This window comes from Lampris incognitus, chromosome 3 (genome assembly GCF_029633865.1).
Source record: "Lampris incognitus isolate fLamInc1 chromosome 3, fLamInc1.hap2, whole genome shotgun sequence".
Classification (NCBI taxonomy): Eukaryota; Metazoa; Chordata; class Actinopteri; order Lampriformes; family Lampridae; genus Lampris; species Lampris incognitus.
In genome coordinates, this window is record NC_079213.1 from 72,108,318 (window position 1) to 72,132,585 (window position 24,268).

General features: G+C 44.7%; 1 protein-coding gene across 1 annotated transcript in view; it reads left to right on the top strand.

The window, feature by feature from the left end:
* gmds (GDP-mannose 4,6-dehydratase) overlaps positions 1–24,268 on the top strand; it is a 133,898-nt gene that overhangs the window by 97,155 nt on the left and 12,475 nt on the right. The gene's annotated exons all lie outside the window — the stretch shown is intronic.

Below are 24,268 nucleotides of genomic sequence, written 5' to 3' on the forward strand. Positions count from 1 at the left end.
GCTTTGACCCAGGATATTTAAGGGTTGATTCCCTTGCAGGAGGACGCCTTTGGAGAGGCTGATGCGCCTGCAGCCACCACATGGTCCTTAGCAGGGGGTGGCCAGAGTCCAATGGCATGGAGAACCAAGATGATTGGGGAGGCAACCTCCATTGCAGCCTTCATCCGCCTTCAGTGCCATTGTAACCTGGAGAAATCTACCGCCAGTTCTGCCGTTGAGGTCTTTGTTGGATCGCGCTTCATCTGGAATCTCCCCCTTGACCGATCTGCCTTGGGTGACCCTACCAGGAACCAAGCTCCAGATAGCATAGCTCTTGGGATCATTTGCACACGCAAGCTTCTCCACCACAGCAAGGTGGCGATCCAGGAGAAGGTTGTAGAGCTAACACTCCCATCAGCAGCCATAACACTGAGAAGTCTCTGAAATGCCATCAATATTATGTGGAAAAGTGTCCATTAGTAATGCTACTGACGTACAATCTGTGAATCTGAAAACTGCAACCTTGGCTTGCCGCTGTCTGTGGCAGGGTACATTGAAATAGGTTACATTCAGATTCATATTTTTTAATGACCACACGCAGCCAGGCTGGTGGAATTTGCTTTTGCTACAGCATAAAAAATGCACAGTTAGAACAATGACCATCAACATGGGATGCAGCACAACACAGCTTCATCTATACTACACAAGAAATACATAGCCACAAGAATGACACACACAAGCAGCAGCAATTGCTGGGTACAAATGTAAAAGTTAAAGGGAGGAATTCAGAGTCTGTATTACTGTGGGGAAGAAGATGTTTTTAAAAAGGGTTGTTTTGGTGAGCAGTGATCTATTGCACTTTCCAGAGGGTAGCAGCTGGAAAAGATGATATGCTGGGTGAGTGGGATGGAGATGATTTTCATTGCCCTTTTCACTGTTCATTTGTAGTGGAGTGATTTGGTTGATGTGAGAGGGTTGCTGAGAATTTTGGAACATTTGTTGCATTGCACATTCTATAAAAAAATGCAAATAACAATGCCAAATACAACTGTTGTAGTGAATGCCACAAAACACCAGTGTCTGCCACTGGCATGAAAAGTGTCTGCAAGTGATGCACAGAAGACACACAGAAAACTGTTCAATATTATGGCTTCTGGTCCAGGGTTATCCCTACCAGGGTTTACGCTAGACTTTTTTATGGATGGCCAGTAGGGCCGGTAATATTACAGATTTCCGGCCAAGTATAAAAGTTACCAGATATATGTTTTAAATAGGCCTGCAAAACATTTAAATGATAGTAGCACACATAACAGAAATGCAATGATCCAACAAATTAATTTCATTAATAGTGGTCAGCAGAAAGGAAACTTTATTTCTTGTTTTTAGGCTTGGTTGTTGACAGTACAATTACACTCAAACTGCCATGAGCATTTTATCATAGGCTATGAAGGATATACAATAAAATAAAACAAATAGCCTTGCTATTGTATATTAAATTAAATTAAAGCCTGTCAAACATTTAAATAACTTGAAATTAAATGAAGCAGTTATTAAATAAAGATAGTTGGCTGGTTGGTGTGAAACCGTTTGCTAAATTCCCTCTTCCCTCCTATTTGTGGCGCCACTTTATAGAATGGAAGTGTTCCGCTGCTTCTGCAAAGTTGAAGCCATCCCACCCCTTGAAACAACTCATAATCCTCATCAACTTTGTCACCTTTTCTTCAGTGAGGCGGCTTCTCGTGGCTGTTTTTATTCTGTTTTGGAGTGAGACCCCACACTCTGCAGGCACACTAGACACTGGAATTGTACTGGCAACCTTGTCCAGCTTTGCCAAGCCAAATTTGTACGTAATATAAGTCTGTCTCTGCAACCTGTTTTGTCAGTCATACAATATTAGGCTATTTAATATGCTGTTAATTATTAATATGTTTATTTGGCATACTTCCAACGGGACATTTTGGCCGATGGTATTTTCATCTGCCATACAACTGTATGTGATACTGGCTAAAAGCCGGTATGTCCCGCTAACATAAACTTTGATCCCTACTATATATATCAATGGTAGGAAAAGTGCTCAACAAATAAGGTGCAAAATAATCCAGTGATTGCTTATGGTATGAAACAGGCTTGTATTGTCTATTAAAGAATTTATTTGAATCACTGGATTTATATCTATATATATCTATATATATATATATATCTATATATATATATATATATGTGTGTGTGTGTGTGTGTGTGTATTGAAATTTGTGATTGTTTCCCTTCAAGTTTTAGACGTGCGTTGCTCTTTTCTCTCTGTTTATCTCCTATTCCCTTCTTCCCTCATCTCTTCCTTGCCTGCCCCCCTTATTCTTTGCCACTTCCTGCCCTCTCCATGCCCTTCTGAGGCTGGCTTTATGTGGATCCCCCATCTTCTCGCTGTGTCAGATTCAGTGCCTCCATGCCCCATTTCACTAGTTGCTCTGGCCCCAACACTTGGAGGCCTTCTTTACGGCCCAAGTCAGCAGTGCAGTGTGCTGGTGAACTGGCCCCTTCTGAAACAGGGGCTTGGGAAAAGAGAGGGCCTGCTGTGTGAGTAGGAAGCGGAGTGGAGGGGCGAGAAGCGACCTGGGTGTTCCATGGGAGTGGACGTCTTGGCTGTTATGCTTTCTAATTCTCCCCAGCACAGAACGGCAGGGGGGTGGAGGGGAGAGAGGGAGCAGGAGGAGGACTCGGAGGATAGTGAGAGTGGAGGAATAGTGTTTTCACACCAAAGAAAAGCAAGCGGGTGGGCCAACGAGAGCGTCTGTGTATTTATTTCACTGTATCCCAATGTCTTTATTCCTGCTCTCAGCCCAAGGGCCCAGAGGTAATGATACTGAAAGTGAGGCTGGTGGCAGAGTAATGCAATCCACACACACACACACACACACACACACACTCATACTCACACTCACACACACCCATATGCATTTAGCCCTCACCCCACTGTCTGGATCCAATAATCTGTCATTTAGCTTTGGGGTCTGGAACAGATTCCTCATATGAAGGGCTCAACCTTTTCTACCTGCCCCCCAAAACCCCCCTCTGGTGTGGCCCTGCACCCCACCCTAACCTTTACTCCATGACCCCTCCTTGATGGCCAGTACACTGAGCTGTGTGCCTTCTTCTCCACCACCCCTAACACAATCCCCCCAAACACCCCATCATCTGGTTCTGCTTGCCCATCCTGCACCCTGGCTGCCCTTCCCCAAGGCCACAGGAAATAGCTGGAGAGTTTGCGGGCCCGTTTCCCCGGGGGTGGAATTAACAGGTGCACCAGTGTTTGTTTCAACTTTTCCCCATTACCACTGGATAATGGTAATAATAAACATGGCAAGGCCAGGTGGGGCGCTGGCTGGGGCTCTCTGTGACTTCTTTCTTTCTTCCCCTTTTTCCGTTTTTCCTTCTCCTTCTGTCTTTTTTTCATCCCTTGCCATGCCTAAATGAGAACTCCGTTTAGTGCCGAGGTGAGGCATCCAAATGACCAACTGTATAGCACATTATTGTCTTGCAGCTTCCTGCTGTCGTACTGCCTTGCTTCTTTTATTGGGTGGGACCGAGCAGTCAACCATGAAGACGTAAAGCAGCATTTTTTTAATTTTTTTTTTTGCTGGTGTCCAAGAGGACCTGATGGGCTGAGAGGGTTTAGCCCTCGGACACCAGGTCAACTTCCCTCCTCTGTAATTGTCATCCATTTTCCTGAGCTTTCATTACAGCAGGTAGATCAGCCATCTTGTTCTCATATTACCTGGGATCCCCCTTAAGTGAGCCGTAGGATTGGGTAATAGTGGGAGAGTGGCAGTTTAGTAGCAGTAATAGGTGTGGGGGGGGTCATCTTTGAGGGGCAGAGGTGGAAGGTCAAATGTTGCCATAATCCCAGGCTCCAGGTTCAACCCATAAAAGAGTTGAGCATCTCAGTTGGGGGTGGGGTAAAGGATTGGGTTTGGGGGGCAGGGGCATATTTCACGTGGAGAGGAAACAGAGTTGACATTTTACAGCCAGCACTGGATTAGCACCTCTCTGGGTGGGGGTGAGGGAGCAATTAGGGTGAGGTATTATGAAGGGGGTTTTTAGTCTTTGGTATAGATAGTAAAGTCGCAGAGAGATGAAATGATTCCCTTGTGTGCCACCACTGGGAGTTTTTTCTTTCTTTTGTGTACATCTAGCACACTATGTTTCTCTTGCGCTCTTTCTCTCTCTCTGGAACACACACACACACACACACATGCACACACTACAGAGGAGTGATGATTGTTTGCAGGAGGCAGGCGTAGAGTTTATTGTTAGCGCTCCATTTCGTTTTACGTTAGCTTGTATGTTTTTTGCAACAGGTAACATGAGACTCGGGCTTGCTGGGAAAAAGCACAGATGAGGTTGAGTGACTGTAAAGAAGAACGAAAACAGAGCAAAAGAAAGAGGGGAAGGAAGGCAAGCTGAAAAGACATTGTGAGACGGGCATTGTGAGATTTTATGTGTGTGTGTGCGGCTCTGTGTGTGTGTGTGAGGGTTGGAGATGTACTTAAATAGATGCCTGATGTGAACTCCTTGTTCTTTTGAACCAGCCAGCTCCCTGAGGTCTGATATTTGTGTGAATGGACAGCTTCAGCCTCGTTAGATTTTACTGTTTAACGTGAATCAAATGTTGTTTTTCAGTCTCGGCGCTGTATCTCAGAGTACGAGTGACGTACTGAAGGTGTCACATTTCTGCTCTAGTCCTCATTGATAACCATGTTTTGACTGGCAGAGCAGTCACAGGGAGAGAACGCTTAAGGGTATCGGGAGCAAGCGAACAAGTGACTGCTTCCTGTATAGACAGGAAGTGAGGGCTTTTATGAGGGCGATGGATTGGTTTCCTAATATGTCAGGTCTGGGAGCGGAGAAAAAAGAACCACTTCCTGTTGAGAAGAATGCCACGCCATGCTGGCCTGCATAGCTGGCTGTGTACACTCTGAACACCTTGAGCACGAGGGGTTGGGAAACCCCTGTGTGAACCAACATTGATTGATTGTTCTCCTGGGAACTCGGGTTGCTCTCTCACCTACCTGGAACCTGAGATAGGAAAAGAGAGGAAACTTTTTTTCACTAAGATTGGTTAGAGAAGGGGTTTGGATTGAGGTTGTAGCATTCCAACACATTAGGACGTCCTGTACTAAGACTGCTCCCTCAAGGCCTGCTCTAGCCATTCATCCCTCCCTCCTTTTTTACTCCTCAGTTCTCTTCACCTCTCACTCTCCTGCATCTCTCTCTCTCTCCATTCCTTCGATCTTGGCTCATCCTGTCTTTCTTAACACCTCACGCGTCTTCCTCCCTCCATCCCTCTCACCCTACCCATCGTTCCCTCCCTCGCTTACCCCACCTTCTTACCCAACCACCACGTCCTCCTTTCCTCCTTCGATTCTCGCTATCTCTCCACCCACGACTGAGGGCTCATGTCTTTGCCCCCCCCCCGATCCCTCCTCCATATTTGCCGGTGGTCCTCTGCCGGCTCCCAAATGGATTGATGGTATTCCCCTCCTTGCTCTCTGACAGGCCAAAATAGATGGCTGACGCAATCCTCTCTGTTACCTCAGGGAGATGGAGATGGAGGTAGACCAAAATAAGAACTGTTGTACAGTTGCAAGTCTATACGCAGTACATTTGCACACATGCACAGGCATGTATGTGCATGCATGCATGCACACATAACACACGTACACATATTTATGAATAAACACACCCATGTGCAAGTGTATGCATTTAGATGCACAAAAGACATTGTGAACCAAGAACATTGTCAGCCCCACTCCTTATGTAAGTGCAGGATCTGAAAGGTGGGCTTATTTCCAACCGAGCCAAAGACTGCACTGTTTCATGGCTCTACAAAGTCATTTTCTTCGAGGCGGTCGGCTGTTTACACTCTTGGGTGCCCCACTACAGCCCCCCTTGTCTCCCTAGTCAGGGCAAGGGTCAGGGGTCAGGGGTGAAAGGCTAGGTTGCGGGCTGCTTCTCCTGGAGGAGAGGAGCTGGTGTTGGAGGTCCCCTAGCCCATCCCTTGACTTTAATCTGAAGAGAGGAGCCTCCTCCCTCCCTCGCTCCCTCCCGCACATCTGGCTGCCCCCAAGAAGCTCATTTGGAGGGAAAACAAGAATGTTTTTATTTCCCAGGAGAGAAGAAGAACTCCAGAGTGAAACCACAGAGTTAAAACAGAGAGGCAATCAGGGCCCTCACACAGCCGGCTCCTATGCTCTCTCTTTCTCTCTCTCTCTCTCTCTCTCTCTCCCCTTCTCTGTCCCCCTTTCTCGGTACATCTGTGTATGCTACTTTTTCTCCCTCTCAGACATGCCGACCTCAAGTCAGATACCTGGGACAGCTGGGTAGTTAGAATACAGGGTATGAAGGATAAAGGTAGAGTATTCAGTGACACAGATTGAGATTTTATTCATCCCCAGCTCTCAGTCCATCAAAAAGTAATTTGCTTTGTTTCAGCTGCAGCCAAACACAATCAAAGGCCAATTTCTTAAATTTACGAGCCGCTTGTCAACCTTCTCTCTTCCACACGCTTGTCTGTGGAAGCCCCCCTGACAACCATTATACACACGTGCACACATGGAAAGGATGTACACACGCATTCCCATATGCCTCTGCATGCAAACACACACACACACACACACACACACACACACACACACACACACACACACACTTGCACACTCTCACACACAGCTGTGCTCTATTATTGCAATGTACAGTAGCCATCTCTCCACCCTTTGCCTCGAGCCCTCTCTGTGACTGTTATTGGAAATGTAGCTTTGCTACAGGAGCAAGCTCTTGGCGGATTTATACGACACAGGTGCAACCTCTGGAAGTGAATACAATCACCCACTTACTCACGCGTGCACATACATACACATGTGATGTGGCACGCGAGTGGAGCTACCCGCAAAGACTGGATCTAATGTCAGTCACTTAGTGTCTGCACCATTCACAAGTCACAACAGACTTCCTACTCATACTCACAGACACACACAATCACGTACCCTATTTGTGTCTGCAGCTATCATAGCTCTATTCAAACCAGGCTGAAAGTATCACCCATCGCCTCTGTTTGTCTGCTGCACGGATAACCCCATGTGATTCTGATTTTTGACTTTATGAATTGAATATGACAAAAATGTCTTTAATTTTAACTTAATATAGTTTCTTCTTTGACTTCAATGTCTAGATTACTCCCTTTTTTTCTTTAGGAATATGCCTGGCATTTCCTCTGAGCAGTATCCCAGTTTTCCAATAAGAGTGGTGCAGGAGGTATGCGCGGGGCGAGCTGGGCTCATTCTGGCTTTCAGCGATGGCCTAACGAAGGCAAGAATACAGGGGATATGGTTTCTCTTTGGAAAATAGACAAAGACATTCCAAAGGGGAATCGTTAAGAGTGCATACATAGCAGTAATGTATGCTTCAAATTCAAACCACGTAGACTAAACTACCTGTTGAACTAATATAGTGGAGAAATTTGGAAGTTGCACACAGGTGTGGTAGTGAAATCCATCACTGTGGAGAGATACTGGTTTGGCACGGCGTCTGGAAAGAAAACCTTCAGTTGCTGCTCTGTGGCGATTGAATTAGTTTATGGCAGTGTTGTGTAAATCATGGTTTGAGACCCAAAATATAGGTAACAGGTCTCACTTCTGAGGGGTTACCGCATGATATGAGTACTATGGTTTCATAATCACATGGCCCAGGGCAATATTATATGTCACTTAATTTGTATCCCAAACGAATAAAGCAGAAGAACTTCTGGTTGAAAGAAGTTGGAGCTTTGTAGTATCATGTGGTAATGTACAGTATAGAAGGTCCATATGTAGGAGACATATGAATTTGGTCAGCCCATCCTTTCTGATGTTCATCCCACTATATTGAAAAGCAGAGGGATATGAATTTAAGTGTGCGCCACATGGCATAGCACTGTAAATGTACCTTCATTAATACCATTTTCCTCTAATGAACAAGCAGGTTGAATCTTAGTACTATTCATTTTGAATTGTCTAATGTGCAGTTTGGATAAACGCATGGCTGTACCCCTTTGAGAGAGACTCGACACATATTTTACATGATGGGTAAATCATACTCAGGCTGTAGATGCAGTGGTAGTCATTTTATTGTAGAGGGCCCTTCCCCTCCCCCTGCAACTATGGCATATTAGTACTGCATGCTTTTCCAAAATGGCTCTTAGTAGCGGAACCAATGTATGGCAGCAGTGCAGAAAGTGTGTAAGTTGGACTTCCACCCCACCCACATCTATTTGTATTGGTTGGCCTTTCTGTGGTATTGAGCAGTAACAATGTGTCTGATGTTTTGGCATATAATGAGCACTGTAAACTGCTCTCCCCTGCCCTTGTCCTTCTCGCTTACCTTTTTAAAGTCGCCTCTCTTCTCCTTTATAGACCAAAAAGGGCAGCTGAGTGACGCTTGTCTGTTAGAGAAGCAGTGGCCAAAATAATGGGACTTAGTGACGAACCAAGGTACTCAAGTAAGGGCATGTCAATTCCAGATGACTTTTTACCAAGAGGACTTACTGCAGTGACTATCGCAGATGGATGATAGAAGAGACAGGAATGGTCTTTTTCTGCTGAGGAGGAGTTTATCAGGACCAACACCACTCTTACATTTCAGCTAGGCGACTTCCTCAGAGGGATATTTGGTGTTAATTTACACTCAACACTTACTACGAAACATTGTTTGACAGAAAGTGAAGTGTTGAGTGAGACCTACCATTTATGCTGTGGGGAAGGTTTTTTTTTTGTTGGAACAAGCCGCCATCCAGCGTAGCAACAAGTTTGCTGTTCCAATTTTGCTATTTGGTAAAACTGATATAATCAATGATGGTGGTCTGCCATGCAGTGTTATTCTGGTGGTTTGTGACATACTCGAAATTGCTGCATGACTATTATGTATTCATTTAGTTTGGTCAAAAATATATTATTCTTGTTAAGCGAAAGTTGAAATTGCGGACCATCCAAGAATAAATTACCCTCGTGAAGGAGGAACAGCGTGGAATGTTTGTGAATGCTGTGGACTGTGAATGTTGCTCCCGTGGCACAGTGACAGTGGGCAGGGAGGCAAAAAAGAACACAATTCAGCCAACATATTAAATGGCCAGCTTTCCATGACCACATGCTATATATAAAACAGAGTCATCAGACCTGAGAGAACATTCCTAGGGCCACACGTCATATGAACACGTGCTTATTGTATGCAGGACCACATGCACATTCACATCTCAGTCTGTTTGTATCTGTCTGTGTCTCTCTCCTTTTGTCCCTGTCTCTGTCTCTCTGTCTTTCACTATATACTCCTGCCACTCTTATCCTTGACACAAGTACACAGTGATTCCATGTGTTAAGCTGTGCGTGTATATCCCAGTGTTTAGTCCTGCACTCACCAACACTTTTGCATCGGACCATGTGGCATGAATACAACTACCGATTTAACTGCTACTTTCACCACACCTACATGCTGTCATTAGCAGGTGCTGTTCAGTTGTGTGTGTGTGTGTGTGTGTGTGTGTGTGTGTGTGTGTGTGTGTGTGTGTGTGTGTGTGTGTGCATGCGCGCATGCATAGAGCGATGCTTATCTGTAGATGCCTGCTTTGCATCTCCTTTTATAATTTGTTGTTTGGGTTAAGGCTTAAATGTGAGCGAGAGACAGGGTATTTGGAAGAGTTAAGGAGAGAGAAAAAAGACAGTGAGAAAAAGAGATGCTTATCAGCACAGCTTAATCACTTCCATGTGGCCTTGTCTCCTCTTATGGTCACTGGCTTTATGCATCCAGGGCATTAGAATGCCAACAATTACATCCCTTTACCTTCACATGCGGCTCCCTCATGCACCTCATATAAACCATCTTGCTGAAAGGAGACCTGATCCAGTTCTGGCCTTTCAGCCTGCCTGTTTTACAGGGCCTGGGGCTGCTGCTTTTACTGCTGTTGAGCTGGGACTTCTCACTCCGGTGGTCCATGGCCTGGGAACCAGCTCCTCAGCTGCTCAGACACACACGCTCACATGCACACACACAGGGGGAAAAAAAGATGGTTGAGATCAGCTTTCTCACATTCAATTTGATCTCTCATCATTTTTATTTTGGTAGAAGAAAGCGCTGCTGATTGGGGGGGGTTGTTTAATTTGGCCTGGATTAGTATTTTGCTTAATTGGCTTCTAACAAGGATTTAATTCAGGTATGTCAAGAGGCTGGTCTGGCTCTATAGCACCAACCCCAAAGGTCAAATCCATTCAGTTCTGCATCCTGTCACTCTTCTAACTCTCCCTGACTCTCACTGTCTCTTTTCCTGTATCTCTCCTTGCTTCCGACACCCCCCCTCGCTCTCTCTCGCTCTCTCTCTCTCTCTCTCTCTCTCTCTGAGAATGGACATAAAGTAAGAGCTGCTCATGAAATAGGCGGGTGAGAGTTCCTATACAATTTTTAATTTGTTTTCTCTTTTCTGTATTAAATCATTAATATGTGGAAATAATTCAACCAAGTTTAGCAAATCTTTGAAATCACCGTCTGGTTAAAATCATACCAATTAGTAGTACATTAAATTGCCTTAGCACAAATGACTAAAAAAAAAAAAAAAATCCAACAGAGATGGCCATTCATACTTTAACCACAATGTGGTTTCCACCAGCGAATATCTGTGTGTGATAAATAGCTCAAACCATCATAAGTACATAAATGTACAACTCACATACTAAATACAGATGGACATTTTTTTATCATTGATGCAGATTAAATTTAATGAGGCTTTGCTTTTGTGAATGCCTCGTGCAAGCTGTTGCATCGCTTTGAGTCTCAACTGTTACCTTATCAAGACAAAGGATTCTTACAATATTTAGATTCAGGGAAACACCCTTGGGCAATTGTGTCTGCAAAAGGAAGGAAAATATTTCCCATAATTCTAAGCTTGTGTGCCTGGGGGCCATTTTTTTTTTTTGGCTCCCTGCTAACTGTCATTTTTGCTCCCTGCTAACTGTCACTAGCTTACAGATAAATGCTTTTACGTGTTTGTTTCTGGCTAATTTGTGCAAATGTTTGCATACGTGGAAGTGTTCCAATTTATGTGTAAATACAGGATTTTGGACACACACACGTGTGTGTGTGTGTGTGTGTGTGTGTGTGTGTGTGTGTGTGTGTGTGTGTGTGTGTGTGTGTGTGTGTGTGTGTGTGAAAAAACATATATATGGTTTTTTTGTGCATAACTGTGTGTGTGCGTGTGTGTTTATAAGAAAGACAGGAAACGTGTGTGTTTTGAGGAAAGAAAGAGAATGTATGAATGACAGGTTTTGTCAAAGTGACATACCTCACTAGCAGATCACACTGGCCCTATTGTTCTGAAGCTGTTGCATAGAAGATGGAAAGACTTTTGTAGCCCTGTCAGAGCACATGGTTGGATCAATGAAAATCTTTGAGTAATTCTTTTTGTGCCTAAACACTGTGGTGTGTGTGTGTGTGTGTGTGTGTGTGTGGGCAGGCATGCATGTGTCTGTTCACTAGTAAGAATATTTATGCATACTCATACAGCTTAAAAGGTGGAAACTCATGCTTGCATACTGTACACCCATGTCTGTAGCCAGGAGCACCAGATGAAATATTAAGTGGTTTCACTGATTTATGCTGCTATATTGAGAGTTTGACAGAAATCCTAATGTACCATGATGGAGAAACCATGAGTTTCCAGGTTACAGTATTCCAGTATACACACATCTACATACATCCAGCATTTGCACACCTGTTTCTTCTCCAGCCTTGCACTTACTATTAGCTGTTACACTTAAGTGAAAATTGAACTTTTACAAACTTTGACAAGACGTCATACTAAATGCTTGATGCTTTTTCTGCAAGAGACAAGGAAAGAAAATCTCTGTTTTGAATAGAAGGATGATGTCCTCTATTTTCTCTCATATATTTCACAATTACCTCCCAGCTTTAACTGCCAACACCAGAGTTACACCCCTGATGGGTAACCAGTTTTCCAAGGGTTTCTCTCTCGCTCCTTTTCTCTCTCTCTCTCTCTCTCTCTCTCTCTCTCTCTCTCTCTCTCTCTCTCTCTCTCTCTCTCTCTCTCTCTCTCTCTCTCTCTCTCTCTCTCTCTCTCTCTCTCTCTCTCTCTCTCTCTCTCTCTCTCTCTCCCTCCCTCACTCAATCCCTGTCTCTGTTTCTCTGTGAAGGAAGTGGGCTGTCCCTTGTGATGAAGACTTCCTCTAATTATTCCTGCTGTAGTTCCACAGGAAAGGCTAGGGTAATAGCATAGGGGCTAACTTACAACACCCTGAGGCACCATCACAGATTCAGGTAGATCCATCACATCTCCCAACATAATTGGGACGACGAAAGGGGAGAAAGAGGAGGGAAAAGGAGACAGGAAGGACAGAAAAAGATAGCAAAGGGGCAAATGGGGGGTGAGAGATGGAAGAGGAGAAAGAAGTATGAGATATAGGTGGGAAAGCAGGGATTGAAGTCGATAGAATAGAAGAGATTCATTAAACTCTCCATTTCGCTATATTGTGCCTCTGACTGTCTTGAGCTTATGGTATAGAATATAACTGTAAGAAGATAATTTTACACCTTTGCAGAGGGCTGCTATTCTTCACCAATCTTCGAACATTTAAACCATAGTGTCACAATTGGGGTGGGTATCGAGAACTGGTTCTGACTTAGAACCAGTTCCAAACTTCTAAGAACCGGGTATTCATTAAAGGGAAAATTTGCCCATTTTCAACATTATCTTAGTCTATCTGCGACAGGGATAGCACATGAAGAACACCTGCAATTGTTCCTGATCGTTTCTGCACCTCGACAGTGAATCCGAGTTTTTTTTCCTGGCCGCCAAGTGACATATCGTGATGTCAGTCTGCAACAGGAAAAACTACAGCCTAGCAGGGTTTCTAATACTCTAATGTACTCTAAACACCATTAAAAAAAAAAAAAAACACATCCTCATTCTCTTGGCTAAGCCACATTTCCGATGGTGGAAATGATGTCCCACAACACTAGCACAGAGGATTTTATGGATGGCGATACAGAGGCTTACGCGAAATGGATTCTGGTACGTGTAGGTGCTGTGGGAAAGACTGTGAGCAGGAGAATGTCGATTCAATATAGTAAGCGGCGAGGACTTAATCGCTTCAAATGATTATATTGCACTGTTTTTGTTGTCTCTCCCATCATAGCGGCTCAGATTCAGCTAGCGCTAGTAGCCTTCAAGTAATTCTTCACACTCAGGTACAACGATATACAATCTGCGGACATCCGGTTTTCATAAGCCAAGATGTTTACAGTGATGAAGAATGAGGTTTGTATTCTATACTCCTCTTAGATACAAGTTCACTGAGTAATATGACCCCCACAGCTTACCCTCAGAGAGTTCCTTTCACCTTTGCAGTGAGGGTGCGCAAGTCTGATGTTGGTCTATCTAGGCCAATCTATTGGCAAGCCTAAAAGCCAAACTCTAAACTAATGGGTCTTTTCACTTAAGATGTGGAGGTCCTACTGGGAGTACATGGAATTAAGATTCTTGCCTGTGAAGAATTTACCTGGGCCAAACCTCAACCCTATATTATACCCCTGTCTGTATTCTGTCTGTGGAACAACAGCCACAGGACAGCAGTGGGCCTCATGAAAAGGTCCAAGTTAAACAGAGGCTCTGCTCTCACATCTCTCCCACTCACAGCCTTCTCTCTCTATTCTCTGTACCTCATTGCCAAGGGCAAGGCATCTGTTTCCGAAACTCAACATGAGGAGGCACTGTGTTCAGTAAACACACATGCGTATTCTTGTACTGCTTACACTACTCGCTCATCTTCCACGTTGGTTACATTACAGGGACATTCTGAAACGCACACCTCTGGTGGGCCAAGAGAAGGAGAGCCTGTCTATGTATTATAGGTGCCCATGTCTGTGTGTGTGTGCCCTCAGAGTGACCATGTGAATTATTTTGATGAGACTATGCAGATGTGGTTCATCTGCACTCCTCCATCACGATTCTGTTGTTATCTCCTCAGTATTGGGTTAGTTTCTGCATAAATGAGAAGGGAATCTGAAGAATGACAGAACAAACAGGGCGAAGAGAAAGGGCGTTGTGCAAGGTTCATGGTTACGGCATCAATTTGTAGGCATGTAGGAGTGTCTCATCTGGACAAAAAGGAGAATCTGCTTCTAATTTAGTTTAACTTCCTGACAATATATGTCTGTGTTTATATGTTTCAGCAGGCAAAGAAGAGAAGTCCGGCTATGCTGAAATGTTGACAGGCTAGATGGTGAAATATGTTTTATCTACAATTACCCCCCCTTCAGTTAAAGGCATACTCACCATGTTAGTGTGCGTTTTTGCAAATGAAGTATCACCAAAACTTCTAACACCTTAGAAACATCACAGCACTGAAAAAAAAATCCCAAAATTGTGCAAAGATATGTGGATGATTATAGCTTTGTGTGCCAGACTAGAGCCCTGCATGGGACTGTTTTCTTAATCCCGCTCCCGCTGGAATTCTGACCATTACCACCCGCACCTACAATGTGCTTGTCCACTCCCGCCCGCTCGCGCAAACATTCTGACCGTTCAGGCCCGCACAGTAGAATTCCATTGATTTTGTGTCTTTTCCTGTCCCGCAGAGAAAACACATTATTTTACTGTGTACTATTAATAAAGGGATGCATACCTGTCAGCAATAGTGGAGCAAAATTACGTTCTAGTACATAATTACATAGATACTAGTGCAATAATTACAGATCTTCCAGTGCGATAAGTATACCTATTCTAAGGCGAAATTAAACTGTATTTATTTGACTTGTTATTTTAGGACTTATGTGGTTTGCTTTGCCGAGCTTTTTACATGTCCCTGTGTCTTTTAATGCACTGATCAGGAGTAGTGCTCCTCTATTCTGTTCTCCTCTGCGTTCATACATGACACTTTGATGTACCATCAAAAATACTGCACCGTTAAATGCAGCTGAAAAACGAATCGACTGCCTTGCAAAGTTTGTTATTCAGCTGATGAAAAATGAAACAAATAGAAATAAATAAGGGCAGCAACTATGTTGGCTCCACGGTCAGTGACTAACACAACACGGCCAACTAAGCAGTGACGCGTCGGTTCCACCACACAGAGTTTCCCAAACGGCAGGTTCCTGTGTTCTCTCCTGGTTTTGACACACCATCTTCGAAGGGAGCTGCAGACAACACCAAACGAGACCGAAGTGATTGTTTGTGTAATGGATGGTGCTGGATATGAATGATGTTCTGTGGTAACCCTCAGTCCATATATCTGTTGTGATGGCACGTCCATGTTTGGATGATAGGCTTTATCTCCGTTGCCACTGACGCCTGCAGTGCCTGAGCTCTCCCCTCCACATGTATGGGTACAGCGGTTGGGTGAGGCCGCAAAACATCTTTTACATCAAATTTGCCATATTTAGCGACTCCATTAACAACATCTTGAAATATGTCAGCAAAGCCTTTCCCAGCGATGGAGTCATACGGCCGAATGACTCTACAGCAAAGTGCGACACATTTCTGGATTATATCTTGTTTAATATGTGCAAGGACAAGTGCTGTATCTTTGAAAGACAGCTTACTCTGACCGGGGAGAACGGAGCAGGTATGTCACCTCAATCCAGAGGGACCAGACTTGTACCTGTTGTACATCAACACTTTTGCACATTTGTCGCAGCTAACAAAGTCCTGTTCTTTTCCATCTTTGTCTGTCACAGCTGAGAAATTTTTCCGAATATCAGACTTCCTTGCTTTGTTTTTGTATTGTAATGACCAACTTTGAGTTTATTTTCAACTTAATTTGTTGATTCCATCTTTCTTGTTAGCACTAGCTAAATCACGGGACCCGCAGTTTATTTTTTGACCTCCCGCTCCCGCCCGCAGCAAAATTAAAACCGCCCGCTCCCGCGAGATTTGCAGTCCTGCGGGACCCCGATCCCAATGCAGTCCTCTATGCCAGACCTACCTTGTGAGTCAACCACTTTGCTCTTTGTCAGAGATAGGGTCTGGCGTCCCTCTCTTTGAGAGCAATTTCAACAAGTCCAATAACAGCTATGTAGACTGATCCAACGCCATGCCGCAGAATCAGAAATGATAATGTCAACAGTGGTGAGTGTTTTAGTTATGTTAAGGAAGCCAAATAATAGAAAAAGAGAGTCACATGATGCAGGCAAAGTGTGTGACTTGCACACTTGCATTGGCTGTTGACATTAAAATCCCTCTCTCCAGGGCATCTGGGTGGCGTGGTAGTCTATTCTGTTGCCTACCAACACGGGGATTGCCGGTTCGAATCCCCGTGTTACCTCCGGCTTGGTCGGGCGTCCCTACAGACAAAAGTGGCCGTGTCTGCGGGTGGGAAGCCGGATGTGGGTATGTGTCCTGGTCGCTGCACTAGCGCCTCCTCTGGTCGGTCGGGGCGCCTGTTCGGGGGGGGGGGGATAGCGTGATCCTCCCACGTGCTATGTCCCCCTGGTGAAACTCCTCACTGTCAGGGGAAAAGAAGCGGCTGGCGACTCCACATCTATCAGAAGAGGCGCGTGGTAGTCTGCAGCCCTCCCCAGATCGGCAGAGGGGGTGGCGCAGCGACCAGTGCGGCTCAGAAGAGTGGGTTAATTGGCCGGATACAATTGGGGAGAAAAAGAAGGGGGGGAAAATCGCTCTCTCTGCCGCCTGTTGTGTTGCATCTCAGTTACAGAGCCTCCTTGGATTAGTCTCCAGAGCTGTAACTGGACTGTCAACATTTTGAATTGGCCCGTTTTTATTTTTTAGTTGCTCCCGATGAGAACGATGCTGTATCCAATCTCTGACAAAGGTCAGTGGGATTGACTCGTGACATTGATCTGGGTTGCAAGGATAGAATAGTTAGGAAACAGTAGTAATTCAAGTTTTCTGACTGTGTTGCCTCCTTGCAGCATTACACTATTAGGTTACTCTGATTAATGACACAGAAGCACACAGTAATGGAGTGTGATCATGGGACGATGGATTGTGATGGAATGCTTTTTGGGGATGTGATTGAAACAGTAATGTAACATTAATGATGTAATACTTCTGAAAGGATTAACAAGTAACCCATTACTTTGAGTAATGAGCCTAATACTGTTGGTCATGCCTGATCCCCCCCCCTCTATTTTCTTGTCTGTCTGTCGCTACATTACATGCCCTTTTCTCTGCTTTCAGTCCCTGACCTTTGACTCCATCACTATCTTCTGTTTTTTTTAGTCTTTCTCTCCCCACTCTCTCCACCACTGTGGTATCTTTATTAGGGTGCTAGGATATGAACTAGGCCACTGATACTCAGTCCTGTGCCCAGGACAGCCATGTGCATCAAGGTTTTCATTCCGGCCTAGATTGAACTGATCGGTCCTCCCCAGTCTGGTTGGAGGTGTGCAGATGGTGAAATCAGCTGGTGTAGTGTTGGATCAGAAGCAAAACCTGCACACACACACATGAGTATCACGGAGCTACACGATGGCATGGCGACAGTGGCAAACGCCCACAGGAAATGGAGTGTGCGCCCGCGTGTTTCAGGAAGTGTTGCGTGTTTGTGTGTGTTTCAGCACCGCTGCTGTCGTGGTCAGATAACGTTAATGAACCAACAATCAGTCTAGAGGGAGATAAAGAGGATGGGGCAAAGGGGGATTTTATCTGTTTTTCAAATATTTTGTTATGAGCATTTTATGTTATTTGAAAATATTAAATGTGCAGTTTCCCAGCCGTCCCCAAAGACCTTGTTGTTCTTACAATCTCACACATATTACCCCTCCTCTCTCTCTCTCTCTCTCTCTCTCTCTCTCTCTCTCTCTCTCTCTCTCTCTCTCTCTCTCTCTCTCTCTCTCTCTCTTTATCTCAATCTCTCTCTCATTAGTTTATCAGTGTTGTCTCAGCGTGCGTACAAACAAGAAACACAAGTTCCCAGCTAACACATAATCTACAATTTGCCTCGAACATCTTTCAAATGGTCAGGCATCCTTTCCCTCCCTTTCATCCTCTTCCTCCCGTTCTAGCGCTCTTCTTTTTATTCTACACGTATGAAAACACACACTGTCTTTGAAAGTATATCGTACCAGGACCAGTGATTGTTTTATGTGTTGACTTTTGTGCCCTCTGTCCATGTTAGTGTCAGCTGATAAGGGCCTCGTGCTCCCTCCCATGATCACTAATCGATCCAAGATGTCTCTGGTTTCCACGGCAGCCATGGCCTCGCCCGGGGCCCCTGCACCTCCATAAATGCAGTAACAGCTTTCTTAAATATGTGACAAAATACCGTTAAAGTTTACTGGCCAGGCCTCTGTCTGTACCCTGTGTTCACTACGAGGGAGAGAGTCGCTCTCTCACCTGGAGCTGGGGAGCGACAGGGAGTGGAAGGGGGGAAGAAAGGGGGGAGGGGGAGAGGATCCAGTTCCCTCGAAATGGGCTGCAGAGTTATTCAGTTTGACCACCTGCCGTGCTTACTAATGACACATCTATGCACACACACACACACACACACACACACACACGCAAATCTCTCTATCTCATAGCACACCTGCTCTTGACTGTACAAATTGTAAACACTCTAGTGGCCACTGGGGAGCAGAGTGGCTGTAAACAGCCTGATAGCATCTCATATGAGATCACTATAGTAGGACCTCGAATCTAATCAGAGAAACTCAGCCCTGCCGGCCTGTGCATGATGGAATATACTCACAGCAAAGGCACTCACATGTGCGTTCGGGTACACAACTGTGCACAGCACTAGTCAGCCGCACGCTCGGAAACGAAGAGAAAAGTAGGCACAGTTGTGAGGGACAGATGGAGTGGGGTGTACCAGACTGTTTATGAGTATGATATGTGTCGGGCCAGCCCACGGCGTAAACTGAGTCCCCTTCTAGCAGCGCAGCCCTATGCATCAGCCCAGGGGTTAGGGGTTATGTGTATGTGGGTCAAGGTTCAACCTCAACCTATTGAGGAAATCTGGAAATGCAATTGGATAGGATTGATTGATCGATTTACTGGTTGATTGACTGGTTGATTGATTGATTGATTGATTGATTGATTGATTGATTGATTGATTGATTGATTGATTGATTGACAGCCATGCTATAGCTTCTGGTGGGGCTTCACTCGTTCTGCGACTCATGCTACAGAGTACTCTCCTCCCTGTTTGTGGTTTCTCACTTCAGCCTTTTGGGGAGGAAAAAAAATACTATTCTATTTTTCAATCATACTCCAATCGCACCTTTGCAATGCAGCTGTTGTCTCACTCATACCTTTACTCGACAAACAAACAAATCACACCAGAGGACTGTTTTGATTTCGGTGTCCGTGGCATTATCACAGCTTATAATTTCATGGGAAGGCTGAAAATAAAAGTGTACAGCTCCATTGTTCCAAATTGGCTCAATTTCTCAGGGTCGGACACTATTACAGCTAATCACGATACACGATCACTGATAGCTCTGCCTGTATACAACACACATCCTCCCTCTGCCCTGAAAATAATGTAAATATCTCCAAACACACACACACGCACGCACACACACACATATCCATCACTTGTCGTGACGTTTTTTGGGTTTGTTTTATCATAGGAAGTTAGTTCGGAAGTTATTGCTGTGATAGTGCAGTAGTGGAAATGTGGTATATGGTGAGAGAAAAATAAATATAACTAAACAGTAAGAAGGTCACTTGAGTTGAGAAGCAGCATTCAGCCCTCTCTTCTCCCCCTGTTTGTGTTTGTTTTTCTTCCTCTCCTTTCAAAGAGGGCAAAATAAATAATGTCCCTTCTGGTGGAGCTTCACTCGTTCTGTAGCTCATGCCACAACTACTGCTACCCTCCTTCAGTCAGTGGTGTGTGTGTGTGTGTGTGTGTGTGGTGTGGAGATGGAGGTGATGGTGGTGAAGTCTTACGGTGCATATCTGACGCACTTATCACCCATCACATCTGCTACTATTTTCAATTCTGGTGTGTCTAGAGTTTGTGTGTATGTGTGTGCGTGTGTGTTCGTGTGTGTGTTCCTATTCCTGTTCCCCCAAACATAGAAATACACCCACAATGAATGAGACGACTCCTTGGAGAAATGTGTTCCTCATGTTCTCACGGTGTAAAAATGACGCTATCATCGGGCCCAGAAAACAGCAGCTCTGTCCACATTCTACACAACTGGGGCCAGTGTTCGGGCACTTGTGTGAGCGGGTGCTCACTTGCATGCATACACAAACTGTGTGTGTGTGTGTGTGTGTGTGTGTGTGTGTGTGTGTGTGTGTGTGTGTGTGTGTGTGTGTGTGTGTTCGGCCTTCCCCTAGTTGGGGTGTATGTTTTAGGCTTAAATAGTGAATGACAGTCTTTATGGGACGCCTACAATCCCCCTGGCGAAACCATGGAAAGATTGTTTACTGAAGACTAACTGTTCATGCAGCCAGAGGTCAACATCAAGTTCAAGTGAGCGAGTGTGTGTGTGTGTGTGTATACTTCCCTATGTGTGTGTGCGTGTGTGTGTGTGTGTGTGTATACTTCCCTGAGTGTGTGTGTGTGTGTGTGTGTGTGCGCGCGTGCGCGCGTGCGTGCGTGCGTGCGTGCGTGCGTGTGTGTGTATATATATATTTCCCTATGTGTGTGCATGTGTGTGCGCGTGTGTGTGTGTATACTTCCCTGAGTGTGTGTGTGTGTGCATGTGTGTGCGTATACTTCCCTGTGTGTGTGTGTGTGTGTGTGTGTGTGTGTGTGTATACTTCCCTGAGTGTGTGTGTGTGTGTGTTTGTGTGTGTGTGCGTGTGTGGCTATGTTTAGCTGTACAAACACTTTCATATTGATATCAGGGGGATCGGGTCAGGTTTCACAGACAGAATGTGCGTATTTTTCATTGCGTTGAGAGAATGAGCGTTCATCCTTGACTTTTCCTCATCCCTGTGTGTCTATAAGATGTAAAAAAAAGGAATCTTCCGGGTCTCTTCCAGGACGTTTGGCCAGGGGAGTTGACTGTCTCCTCTCCTACAGGCCCGCGCCTACTAAAACACGGTGGTACTTTTGTCACGTGAATGGACGGTTCGAGAAACAGAGCTGTACTGTGACGAGATGTTTTTTGACTGTGAGTGAGCCCAACGCTATGTTTAACCCGTTGATCGGGACAAAATAGCTTCTTCTTCAGTCTTGTGTGTCTCAGCGAAGCAGAACCGGACTGTGGCGGTGAGAATGTCGCTCGACGCCTGCCAACCGCTGCTGCAAGGCCCAGCCAGAAGAACACGCTCACAGTGACCATAAAGCAGACAGCATCTAGGTGCGGTCATCTGTGCGTCATCCTCGACAATGTTACACAGTGTGTATACGTAGTGTAAGAGTGTGTGTGTGTGTGTGTGTGTGTGTGTGTGTGTGTGTGTGTGTGTGTGTGTGTGTGTGTGTGTGTGTGTGTGTGTGTGTGTGTGTGTGTTTTCAGGGTGAGGTCAGTGTGTAAATATAGCCTCGTCTGTCTTCCACTGATGTCCAGACAGTCTCTGTCTGACAAGGAAAAATGCTGCAGTCTCTGACTTTTTTGGTCAAAACACAACGGGAGAAAGGAGGGGCAAGGGAGAGGAGGAGAGAGGCGCGGCAGGGGGAGTAATAGTTTCAGCCATATCTAAAAATAGGGGTAAAAGGGAAAAAAAAAATTTTGTCCTGCTAAAAATCACAGCTCCATAGCAGCCATTTGGATGATGAGTGCTCCCTAAGGTGGAGCCTGGGAAAGTTAACTATGCATACTGGTATGTCGTTTTCGTATGTGTGTGGGTGTGTGTTCGTGTATATGAGTGCGCGCATATCTTTGTGCTTGTGTGTGTGTGTGTGTGTGTGTGTGGGTGTGTGTGTTTGCAGTAATGTGTGAGAAAGTCTACCTAAATTGAATAATTTAGGTCCATACTTGCATTCACCCAGAGGAGGTTGGAAAGCAGGCGTTCTGGTTTTGTCTGGCCTGATATGGCCTGGTCTCCACCGCTCTTGTCTGTTCTCATTCACAGCTCGGCCAAATCCGACTCCCCCTGTCCTTCCACGTACTCAAATGAAAGACCAACTGGGATTGTGAGGTCCGCATAGGTCCACATAGAGAGAGACATTTAAAACAGATCCGACAGGTTCTAGAAAACCAAGACATAGTGGGTGAAGGGAGAAAAGCAGTGGGTAAATTCATAAGAAAAAAAACAAAAACAAAACATAAAAAAACACAACACAAAAAAAAAGAGAGAAAAATTAACCAGAGAACGAGACCTTATCCAATCAGGAGCCTTCATCATGTGAGCACGCCGGTGGCCATCTTGGTGGGCTTTTTCTGCCTCTTCGCCTCGTAACTGGTTTCACCAACCCGAACCAGGTATCGGGTACAGTCGGCGTCTTTTGAAACTATCTCATAAGGAAAACCCAGACATGTTCCTGTATCCCTAGCTTTCATATAACAGTGCACTTGTATTAAAATAGAATATCGCTATTTTATCTATATTCGCCATCTAGAGCTAATCATGCCATCAGTCAGCCAAAACCGGTGTTCAAAATATACTTAAAATTCACATCTAGTAGTTTGCATTCTGAGGTGTGCTTTGTACGTACTATTCTGGCGATGACAAGTTCTGTTTATTTCAGAAAAAGGTGCAGTTATTGCTGTCAGTGAGAATAGCGACCTGCCTTGAGCTTTGTATTGTTTGTGGCGTAGTTTGCCAATCTTTGAATTCCTTTCCTGTCCCACTGGTAATTAGACCATCAAAAGGCACTGAAGAGGGAAATGACTCTGTTGACTTGGATAGAAGTGCACACTCTTGGCCCAGGTCGAAACGTCTGTACTGAAGTGGATTGTGTGTCGGTACTGTGTGGGCTGGCCTGTGGAGTCATTCGATACCTTGTTTAGCTGTTTAGAGAAGCAGGGAGGATGCGTATCACCTGGGTCTTTGACTTGGCGCTTTGCGTATTGACAAGAGTTACGAGCACCTTGACACATCCTTGAGGCCAGGTGTGTGTGTGTGTGTGTGTGTGTGTGTGTGTGTGTGTGTGTGTGTGTGTGTGTGTGTGTGTGTGTGTGTGTGTGTGTGTGTGTGTGTTCATACGTGTGTTGAGATCTGCTATGCGTATCACCGCATACATACAAAGAACAAAGGCATCTTTTGAGTGCAGGATCGCAGGGGAAAGCTGTCAGACTTGTCCTTTCTAATCCTGTATTTAGGATTATCCTGCGCTGTTATGGAATGTTGTATCGCATGCACACACACACACACACACACACATTTCACACACATGGTCACACACACGTACACAGGCACACAAAACAATGCAGTATCAATGACTGGGCACTTGTTCGCATGTAACTTTATCTACCCTGCATTCACTTGTGTGCCAAACACACCCATCTGTTAAACGGCTATCAGTGTAAGCTCTCTAAGTGCTGCTGCTGCTGCTAGTGCTGCTGCTGTGTGCCATCTGCCCCTTCCTTCACATCTACCAGCTTATTGCTTGCTTACCAAACAGGGCTTGATTGATAGGTCGATGCCAGTTGCAAGGAAATCCATATCAGCCAGAGATTATTGGGCCAGTTTTATCACAAAAGGAACAGATCTCTCAGGGCAAGGTCAGAGTAGGTATTAAAAACCCATCATATTGTCTTACGTTGAATATAAGATCACTGTCAGTTTTAGCTTATATTGAAATATGACCAGTGATTCAAGACTAAGATGATAGATAGATAGATAGATAGATAGATAGATAGATAGATAGATAGATAGATAGATAGATAGATAGATAGATAGATAGATAGATAGATAGATAGATAGATAGATAGATAGATAGATAGATAGACAGACAGACAGACAGACAGACAGATAGATAGATAGATAGATAGATAGATAGATAGATAGATAGATAGATAGATAGATAGATAGATAGATAGATAGATAGATAGATAGATAGATAGATAGATAGATAGATAGATAGATAGATAGATAGATAGATGCTTTATTGATCCCGAGGGAAATTAAAGAACATGTACAAGAACGAGACCTTATTCATGTTCATTGTAACTGAGTGTTTGGAAGAACACACACAGGAAGGAAGTAAAACTTCCTCATGTGCCGTCTCTGTCATTCTATGAAATGTCCAGATTTAAACTAAGCTGTGTCTAAGAGTGAATTAGATAAATACAAATTTAGATATAGCTGTGTGTAAGCAGCAGAGTAGCGTTCTGCAGTAGTAAGAAGTTATCTTCTTGGGGGTCTGGTATTAGTGCTGAGGCCCAGGTCACTCTGCAGCCG